The sequence below is a fragment of the Tiliqua scincoides genome, chromosome 3 (assembly GCF_035046505.1).
Source record: "Tiliqua scincoides isolate rTilSci1 chromosome 3, rTilSci1.hap2, whole genome shotgun sequence".
Taxonomy (NCBI): domain Eukaryota; kingdom Metazoa; phylum Chordata; class Lepidosauria; order Squamata; family Scincidae; genus Tiliqua; species Tiliqua scincoides.
Window position 1 is genome coordinate 56,547,994 of NC_089823.1, and position 9,334 is coordinate 56,557,327.

Genomic DNA, 9,334 nt, shown 5'->3' on the forward strand with positions numbered 1-9,334 from the left:
TTGACATATTCAGATGTAAGTAATCAAATGGCAACACCTTGAGCCATTTGTAGAGATGCAATAACGAAATGAAAAAACACAAAGAACAGCTTTCTGCACTTCTCATTTTTGTAAGAAAACATAAAATTCTGAAATCTGTGAAAAAATAAAACCATTTTCTAATACTTCTACATATTGGTAACTATAGGGAGGTTGGATTGAATTGAGGAAGTACATGGGTAATGACTCTGGGGGCATCTGCTGACACTATTCCACCTACATCACCTAGCTAGTACAATTTTAAAGCGATTTTAGTTTATAATTTTCATTTATTTTTAAAAAAAGGCACCCTTGGAATAAAAACACACAACACCACTTTCTGCACTTCTCATTTTTGTCAAAAAAATTAAATCTGTGAAAAGTAAAAATGTTTAAGAACACCTCTAGCCATTTCATGACTAATGTATGAAATTAACTCTGCATTTACTGTTTTCAAAGATTTGGCGCACTGAAATAATCTTCTTAGTGCTCTGTTACATGTCCACATCACAAATCCCTACATCTTGGCTCAAGAGCCCCTTTTGAAAAATGTCCCAATATACTGAGTTGCAATTTAGACACTTGCTAAAGCATTAGCTAGAGGAGAGAGAGAACCACTCCATTCTTGGATATATTTTATCCTATTCTTGGACTTCTTGATAATGTAAGTCTTTCATCAGTCAGCAGTTCCTTGGCTACAACTGTTCATGGCTACGATGGAGGCCACAGGTTTGGTCACTGGGGAAAGAGATGAACCTCAGGCTTTGTTTTTCACTTAGCCTTATAGAACAAAACACAGTCTGCTTTCAGTGCTCCCCTTTTCTTTTTTCTCATAAAGAGACATTCTTCAATGTATGAAGAATCCTGTACTTGCAAATTTCAGACAGAATGACATGAAATCTAGGCCCTAATAGCTGATTTTATAGTCTGAAAGGTTAATTATAATTTGATTGGACTGTTCCAGCATCAAATATCTGAGTTCACTGATGAATAGTAACACCTATCTAAAATTAGTGACTATTTTTTTTTTAATTGAGAAAGGAGTTTCTTAGCTGCATACATATTGGCCTGATTAGAACTGTAGACTGCGCAATCTGAAACTATGAGCTTGAATTTTCTTTGTTAATTCAAACTATAATAAAATATTATATGTGCCCATTTGGTCACCTGTACACAATGCAATAAAATAATCTTTGCAAATAGCAATGCAAATAGCTCTGCTCCGCCATATCCTGAACTCCACGTCAAGCCAGAAGGCCCAACTTGGAGTCTCTCACATCTGCAACAGCAAAATAGCCGGTGCAGACTTGAGAAGCACCAATGTGGGGCTTGGGGCTTTCTCCAGGGGAAGGGGACTTTTGTCCAAGGAGACTCCCGGCAGCTTCCTGGCACCTGTTGGATACAGCAGTAGCCACTTTGGTGCCAGGGCTCCAGTGGGTGCAGGGAAGCTCAAGATTGGGCTCAAGATTTCATCCCCTTTCGCCGAGGAAAGCTCCAGGCCCCGCAACAGGGCTTCTCAAGTCTGCACAGGCTATTTTGCCAGCACACATTTGAGATCCTCTGTGACGGGCTTTTCAACCTGACACAGATAGGATCTGGTGGAGGAGGCTTCCGCCAATCCCACCCCCCTTTCATCCTGGCCCCTCCCTGTTCCACCCTCCCACCACCCTGGAACACCTTTCCCACCCCAATAGACCATACCACCACCCCATAGTCTTACCTGCCTCTGGTGGCTGTGTGGTGTCCTCCTCTCAGTGCTGGCCTGGCACTAGTACTCCTTATTCCTATAGTGCCATAAATGTGCTTTATGGCAGGGGTCTCCAAACCCCGGCCCAGGGGCCAGATGTAGCCCAAAACAAGCCTCTATTCAGCCCATGGCAAGTTTCTGGACCCCTGCAAGCCTCTGGCCCACTCAACCAAATGTGACCAGAGCTGTGCTCCAGTTGTGTCTGGAGGGTGTTCTGAAGGCTGGGAAGGCTGTGTACCTTGCCTCAGAATGCCTTCTAAAGGCCTAAAAACATCTCTTCCTGGGTTTCCTGAAAAACCAGAAGTGATGTTATTGGGCCATCTGAAGGCCTTGGGTTTCTGAGGCTTTTTAATGTCTTAAATTTTATATTTAAAATTTATTTATATCACCGTGCCAGGTATTTGATGTGGTCCTCTGGCCTAAAAGTTTAGAGACTCCTGCTTTATGGCATGTTTAGAACACCTAGTGCTGGTGCCAGAACTCAGTGCTGGCACTGATGACCCATAGGATTGGGCCCTAAATGTCTTTGCAAGTCTGCCCATTTGCCAATCACCCAATTTCAAACCCAATCAGCCTTCCACACCACTTTTACTTAACCTTGTGCTAGTGACAAGCTCCTTTTTTATCCCTCTTTGGCAGAGGTAGCAGTAAGGTTACTAATAATAATAATTATAATACTGGTATTGCTAGACCACCTTTCTGGTCATTGGATTGCTCCTTTGACTTTGTTCAAGATGGATTACATGGGCAGGCATTCTCCAAACCCCCGAGGTAGTTTTTACAATAAACAAAGAAGATATGTCTTTCAAGAACACACTACGTTTCAGATGAATCTTTTTCTGTCTGCTTATCATTTTGGCTGTGTTGTCTCCCATGCTGACAAACAGCTTCAGCCAGTTTCTTCTTATCTTCCACTCAAGAGAGCTCAGCTAAGTTTGTCAGCTTCAAAGTCTCACTGCACATGGAAGCTTCCAGTGATCTTGAACTGAAGTCATCTTTGGGCTTAAGCAGCTCTAACCCTCTAGTCTAGACCTTCTGCCCTTTAAGGTTGAGATGTGTGGCATGGCTTTTCTTTTCTCTGAACAGGAAGAAAGCTGAAGACACTTATGGGAGGTGCAGTCTGTGCAAGGGCTATCCATGATTGGTCCCCAATGCAACTGGGGTAAGTAAGTGGTGTTTGGGAGGGCAGGGGCAGCATGACTCAGAACATGGCCAGATGCAATCTGTGCCACACTGCCTCTGTGCTACAGGAAAAAAAAAAAAGAAGCCCAAACCCTTACCCTGTCATGACACCCAGAAGAGCAGAACTTCCTGTTTTATTTACATGCACAGTACAAATGTGTGCTCTGTCTTGTAAATAAAACCATATATCTCACATTTCTGGATTTGATGACAGAGTGCATGATGAGCATGGTAAGAAGGACAATTATCTCAAGTGAGTAGGAAGCAGATTATTGCCACTTGCATTGGCAATGGGTTGGAGGGAGGCGGTAGATTTCAGGTGAAAGGCACCCAGAATTCCTGAATTTTCACTCTCAATCTACTGCTCATGCAACCCACATCAGTTGGCCTCATGGATGGGCTAGCCCTGCTATGGGGATAGTGAAGTCTGTTGAAAGGGGCTAGATTGTGAGAATAAGATTCTTCAAGCTCTGGTTTGGAAGCTCCATTTTGGGAGTTGCCTTGCCTGTCACTAGATTCAGTGAATCTAGTTCCAAAAGCTAAAGTGACAACTGTACATGGAAGTGATTTTGGAAGAGGTTCAGCAATGCCCAGTGCTCTAATCAGATGATATACTTTTGAAACTGCCAACTTGAATCATACTTCTCTTTCTGAGTGTATGTATGCATTAAGAATATTGAGAGTGGAAACTGCTTTATAAAAGATTGATTACAAACATCACCATTTTTATTATGTAGGAAAATAGATGCTTGTATGAAGTGCACTGAAATTAACGACATTATTTGTTTACTCCATTCACTTTGGGGCTATTTATTCTTCTATATTTTTAGAGGTCATTTATCTTCCTGAATCATTTTGTGATACTTAAACTAGGGCTGAGCTGAAAGAGTTGCTTTAGTTTAAATGTGGCTTTTGTTATGGTTTAAAATCACCGTAACTCTGTGTTTTCATTGTGTACGATATTTGACCTCATGTTGGCAACCTTCAGTCTTGAAAGACTATGGTATCACGCTCTGAAAGGTGGTTCTGGAACAGCATCTAATGTGGCTGAAAAGGCCAATTTGGGAGTGACAATCCCTTCCACACTGGGAGCAAGTGCAGTCTGTCCCTGCTCTGTCTCCCTGGCTATGGGCCTTCCTTCTTTGCCTCTTAGCCTCAGACTGTTGGCCAAGTGTCTCTTCAAACTGGGAAAGGCCATGCTGCACAGCCTGCCTCCAAGCGGGCCGCTCAGAGGCCAGGGTTTCCCACTTGTTGAGGTCCACTCCTAAGGCCTTCAGATCCCTCTTGCAGATGTCCTTGTATTGCAGCTGCGGTCTACCTGTAGGGCGCTTTCCTTGCACGAGTTCTCCATAGAGGAGATCCTTTGGGATCCGGCCATCATCCATTGTCACGACATGACCGAGCCAATGCAGGCGTCTCTGTTTCAGCAGTGCATACATGCTAGGGATTCCAGCACGTTCCAAGACTGTGTTGTTTGGAACTTTGTCCTGCCAGGTGATGCCGAGAATGCGTCGGAGGCATACCATAACTTGTCAAATTGTCAACTTACATCTAATTCTGGTACAAGTCCTGGGCACTAGAAGGAAGGGTGCAGCAGCCCCCAAACTCTGCTTTAAGGATTTCATTCTCTTAAGTTTTTGGATCAGCAGAGAATAGGAAGTCACTGATCTCTCAATATTACCAGTGGCACCCAGTGAAGTGGGGCAGAGGGTGGTATAGGGCAAGTAAGGAACTGCTGAGCAATGACTGAAGGAAAGAAAAGCCCCATGTCCTGACTAGTGGTTGTCACTGGAAAATGGTGGAGGGCAGGGATGGCAATGGCAGCACTATGTAAGTTGGTATCAAATTAATGCCAAGGAGTATCTATTATGACCTATTATGGTGACGGATATAATCATCTGCAAAAGACAGTGCCATGGACGCTTCTCTATGCAGATGACGTTCTTCTCACGTCCAACAACCAGGCGGACCTTGAGCAGCAAGTACAAGCTTGGAGCAACCGTCTTGCATTGTTTGGCCTCTACCTCAATGTCAAGAAGACAGAGTACATGATGACAGACCCCAATGAGCTCAGGGCAATCTGCATAAATAGCACTGACCTGCCATGTGCTGAGATGTTCCAACAACTCAGCTCAATGATTGTGGCTCACAGCAGCCTGCGTCACAAGACCACTGACTGACTAAACTCAGCATGGACAAAGTGGTGCACGACGCCTGGTGTCCTTTGCATCAAGAAGATCAGCGACCATCTCAAGCTGAAGATCTACCAGATGGTCATCCGGCCGGTCGGACTCTATGGAGCTGAGTGCTGGCCGGTGACAAGAGAAGCCAAATGTCACTTCAGTGTCGTGGAGACAAAGATGCTGCATTGGATCAGTGGTTTCACTTGTTTTGACCATGTCTGCAATGATGGCATCCAGCAGCGGTATGGCATCACTCCAATTGCCAACAAGTTGAGAGAAGTCCGGCTTCAATAGTATGACCATGTTCTGTGTGCCATCAGCGATACACTGGCACAGAAGGGCCTTTAATTGGAGGACAATGGCAAATGACCGAAGGGCTGACCGAAGCAGCCCTGGCTTGACACGCTGCATGGTGACATGAATATCACCTCCCTACACCAGAACCAAGCCTGCAATTGAGAGAAATGGCGACTCCAACCCAAAATAGCGGACCCCGCCACCGCACGGGACAAACACTAAAGAAGAAGAAGAAGTAGTAGTAGTAGTAGTAGTAGTAGTAGTAGTAGTAGTAGTAGTAGTATCTATTATGGCCAATGGTGTAGTTGGCCCATGACTATGCATCAGCAAAATGCCTGCATAGGATTTCTCATGCCACCCCCTACTTCTGCATTCTTCCAGTTATAGCTCCCAGTAAGGAACATGGGCTTCCCTCTCACTCGGTCACTTCTGACCAGCAGCAGAAATATATTACCCTCTACCCCATCTCACTGACCTGTATAGTTATCATACTCTATAACTAAATAGGCTAGTATGCAGTTAATAGTTCAGTGATATTATCATCATCCCCGTTGAATTTCCCATTTAATCCCTCAGAGCTATAATTTCCTACCTGGTTACATTTTTGCTTGGACAATGATGGGCAAATATTACAAGTTACAGATATCAAAACAATCTATTACAATTTGAACTTTTCCTTTTTAATTTCACCTAGATCATGTCAGAGTGGTACTTCCTATTTTGACTCATTTGGACTCACTTTCTGCTGATAAATTTACATCCATGGTTTTTTTTTGTTGTTGTTGTTTTTTTATCTATGTTTTGCAGGCAGCTGTGAATTTAAAGGAACTACTAAAAACTGGGGTGCAAATGAACTCCAAATAGCAGAGTTTAGCATGTACTCAGTAGCAACAGCTGCATTTGACACTGTCTTTGGAACCTATTCAAAATAAGCCCTGAGTGTAAGGATAAGGAAGCAATCTGGAAAAAGCAGAGTGGAATCATTTCCTTTTGAAAGTCATGTAATCTAAGTGAATAGCTATATACTAAATAACAGTTCCTGTTTGGAGCCCCTGTTATACGTATATTTGGTATAACTGAAGGACTCCCAAACATCAACATCCAGTTAGCTATATTGAAAACAAGAGGATATCCTTATGCAGCAGAGTCAAATTATACGGCCAATATTATATTGTGTTTATGGTGGCAGACCTCACTATCTGCCACTGTAAGTTCCAGGCTGAAGGCACAAAAAACTACTCCACTGATTTGGGTTGTGGCTGCCGGTGCAAACAGCCAGAGGCTGCACACAGGTGATACCAGCCCACAGAACCACTGTTGCTGTTAAATTGGTGAGGGGGATGGTTCAGGGGAAAATTGGGCCTGTCCTCTCTTCCCAGCTTGGACCTGCCAGCTTGGACCTCCAGGAGTCTCCTCAATAGAAAAAGCCTGTCTAGTGCCCCCCTCTCACCCACAGCATGTAGCGCATGTTCTTTTGGCTGCTCTGTACATTCTGGGCCAGCAGGGAAAGAACAGGACCCTAAGTCTGGTGCAAGGAATAGATCACAACATCCTGATGCCAAACTCAGAACACACATAAGAATTGTGGCAATACAGACTTTTTCCCACTGATCAGACTATTTTTTTCAGACACAATTCAGCTGCAAGTTCTCCTGCACAAGTCCACTGAAATGAATGGGTGCTGTGCAAGCCCACTTCTATGTTCTTGGGCAGTTCTCAACTGTTGCAGTGAATCTTGCAGAGGAGATCTTACCAGTGGATTGTGCCCAAAGTCATTCCACTATCCAGCTTTACCGTACTTGATCAATGAACTTAGGCCAATTTCTAACCCCTTTCCCTGGCCCAAGCACCCTATGGTGGCTGGAGTGTTACTTGGGGTAAGTGGAAAAAATATCCCCTTACCCTGAGTTGCCCTCCAGCCACCTCCTAACTTGTGCTGGATACAGCGCAGATCATGCTGCCTGGCATCCAGCACAGGTTAGGATTGGGCTGTAATGTAGTTAGTCCTTTGGAGATTGTAATACAGTAAGAGGTCATAAATACGTATTTGGCATGGGAAGTGAGGAAGGATCTGTGAGACTGAACTCAAGCTTGGTGTACCTTATATAGGCTGAATCAAGAGACTTCTCTCTTCTTCCCACCAACAAAATCTCACAGCCAAAAAACAATGTAATATTGGCACACGAGGGTGAACTAAGGCTAAGTGGAGGGACCCAGACAGGACCAGAATAGCTGAGTGTCTCCCCAAAAGATTGTGCTTTATCCACAAATGCTGAATACAAGTGGGCTCAAGCAAGGAAGGGATTCTTGGCAAGTTTTCTTCATCTCCATATGTGTAAAGAAGAAAATGTAGAAAATGCTATTACAATACTTTGTCGTTTAATTGGATGGCATACCTGATGAGATGGATCAGGCCCTAAGTGATTGTAATTACCTTTACCTATTTTCTTCCAGTAATTAAGAAGGCATTTTGGGGCAATCTGATAAGGAAATTATTTTAGAAAATGTATGAGAGTGTAAAAATGTGCAGTGATGTGAGATTTCAAATTAATAGCTTGGCCCCATACATTTGAGTACAATTTTAATTGCCTAGGATGTGAAATTATTATTACATACATCTTCCATACTATTCAAAAAACTGTGATGTGTTTTTAGTAAATATGATTGAAAGATAATCTGTTGGGCTGTGTGACTAATTAAACAATCATTAATTTTCTTCCAAAGACAGATCACTTAAAAGGCAGTCACAAACACTGTGATATGAAATTAATATAAATTGTGGGATCTTTTTCATTGCTCAGTAACTGGTAGAATGAATGAATACAAAATCACCAAGCATGACAAATGACAGAATTATTGACAGAAACATTCTCCTTTCCAAACATTATTTTAAAAACTACTTCAGATTAATCTAAGTGTGATTAAAACAAAGAAGAAAAAAGCACTTGACCTGCAAGTTTAAAAGAAATATTGCAATACTGAGATTGTGTGCCTGCTGTTCTTGAACATTCACAAATGTTCACATTGACATTGTTCATATCACAGTTTGATATGATTAAACCTTGACCTGAGACCGAGTATGAAAGCAGAATAATAGATCTTAGAACAAAAATTCTGAAACAAGTTCTCTCCCACCCCAGTTATTCTTGAATACAAAGTGTGGCAGCTCCATCAGCTTACATCATAATAAGTGATGCACTTCATTGGCCCATCTGTTTCTTGATGTATTTTCCTTGCAAGTCCAGGCACTATCTGGCCAGTTGGGTTACTTGGCCTCTAAGATTAATTGCACAAAATAGAAACAGTTTTCAAAGGCAAGGAACACTCAAGTTTTCACTTTAATTCCTGTTTGTTTACCATAGTGCAAGTTTTTGAACAATGCTTAGTGTATGTGGAGAGAGAGAGAGAGAGAGAGATGGGCATTGCCTTTATGACTCAAGAAAGAAAGAAAGAAAGAAAGAAAGAAAGAATTTAACCCCTCAGAGCAGTGGTTCTCAAACTTTTAGGGAGCTTTACTCCCTAAGTAAGTCTTTGCAGGTGAGGGCAGCAAAGCCATCCCCAGGATTGCATTCCAAAAGGAGGGGGGGTGAAGGGGGTGCTTTCATTTACTTTCACTCACTGCGGGCTGCTGCAGGCTCCAGGAGGTGTGGGGAGCCCTCTGCAGCCCTCTGCAGGACTCCCTGAGGCTTAGAATCTTCAAATGATGTGATCACAAAGCACTTCTGGTTTCCAGCACCCCTTTCACCCTCCCCTTAGCAATGTGATCCTGTGGATCGCATCATTGCTTTTACCTCTTCCCCTGCCCTGTAAAGGGACTAGGGGACCTTTACACAAACTGGTGGGTCGTGACCCACCAGTTTGAGAACCACTGCCTTAGAGTCAAACAGTTAGCCATGAATTTTTTACC

At 43.1% G+C, this 9,334-nt stretch overlaps 1 pseudogene; it reads left to right on the top strand.

The window, feature by feature from the left end:
• The first annotated feature begins 4,815 nt into the window (after positions 1–4,815).
• LOC136645032 (uncharacterized) lies at positions 4,816–5,649 on the top strand (annotated as a pseudogene).
• Positions 5,650–9,334: the final 3,685 nt, after the last annotated feature.